The sequence below is a fragment of the Geospiza fortis genome, unplaced genomic scaffold, assembly GCF_000277835.1.
Source record: "Geospiza fortis unplaced genomic scaffold, GeoFor_1.0 scaffold188, whole genome shotgun sequence".
Lineage (NCBI taxonomy): Eukaryota > Metazoa > Chordata > Aves > Passeriformes > Thraupidae > Geospiza > Geospiza fortis.
Window position 1 is genome coordinate 2,315,437 of NW_005054337.1, and position 1,281 is coordinate 2,316,717.

Here is a 1,281-nt window from a genome sequence, read left to right on the forward strand (position 1 = left end):
CTGTCGGAGCGGCACAGCCACCTCAAAAAAAGAAACCAGCCGGATTTTGGGGTCCCTCCCTGTCTGAGAAGCCCCGCGGGCCGGGTGTGCCGTGTGCCCGGTGGCCCTGGGCTCCTCGCCCCGCGTTAACCCCGGAGGAGGAGGAGGAGGAGGAAGGGAAGGGGGAGAGCTGGGGCGGCCCCGCGCTGCAGCCGCCCGGCCCTTGGCGTCCCCCCAGTGTTGTAGTTTTCATTTTAAGCAGTACAGCTCCGAGGAGATCCCTGCCTCTAATTAGTGACGCACTTTCATAAAGTCAAGTCATTAAAAAACCGGAATTCTGCGCCCCATTTCAATCCCTCTGGCTCAGCCCTAATCGCCGGGGTTGGGGCGGAGGAGCAGCAGCAACCACCCCGAGCTGCTGTCCCGGGCTTGGGAGATGAGGCTGACGGCTGGCACGGCACGGCACGGCACGGCACGTCCCGTTCTCCAGCACAGCCCGGTTACTCATGGCACTTCCCACACGCTTCCTGGTGTAACTGTCAAGATCAACCTTCCCAAATTATTTGCGGAGGAAACGTCTCGGGAGCCCCCGCGCCGCGTCCTGCAGCCTGCGCGGGGAGCAGCAGGGCACCGGCTCCTGGGCAGCTCCGTGCCCGCGGCCAGGAGCGCCCAAGGTCGGCTGCGGACACCCCCGTGGGGACCGCGTCAGAGATGCACATGTGCCTGTGCTGCAAACACCCAGCCTGTGTGGATCCACATACGGATTTATGGAGGGAAATGTTAATGTGGGAAATATTCGCAGCCAGAGTAGAACCTGCGCCCAGTTTGGGTCTGGACCCCAGGCCCATTGTGCTTCCCAGACATTGCCAGCTCCCTTTGTCACGCCCCCATGGTTATTCCAGAGTTTTGACAAACCTGTTTGGTAAATACATGTCAGTCTTTCTTCCAGCACTATTTCCTGCATGATCTGTACCTCATTTATCCTGACACACAGACTGTTTTCAGTGTATATATATCTCCTGCCTCCCATTTATTCCTGCCCGCCTCCAGCTGCCTTTTGTTTCCCTCTTTCGCGGTGAATCCAACGCACAGCCTCTCTCCTTGAAAGGAAAATTAATGAGTTATCACAGCCGCTGCCACTGGAGCAGCTCTGACCATGTGGCACAGGCAGCAGCTCTGCTGTGAGATGCAGAGTCATTCCTGATGGCTTTTGGGAAAGAAAAATGGTTTCTCCTTCCCTCTGCAGTCTGCAGTGCTTGGTCTCCCAGGATACTCTGACCTGAAGAGTGGGAGCACCACTCC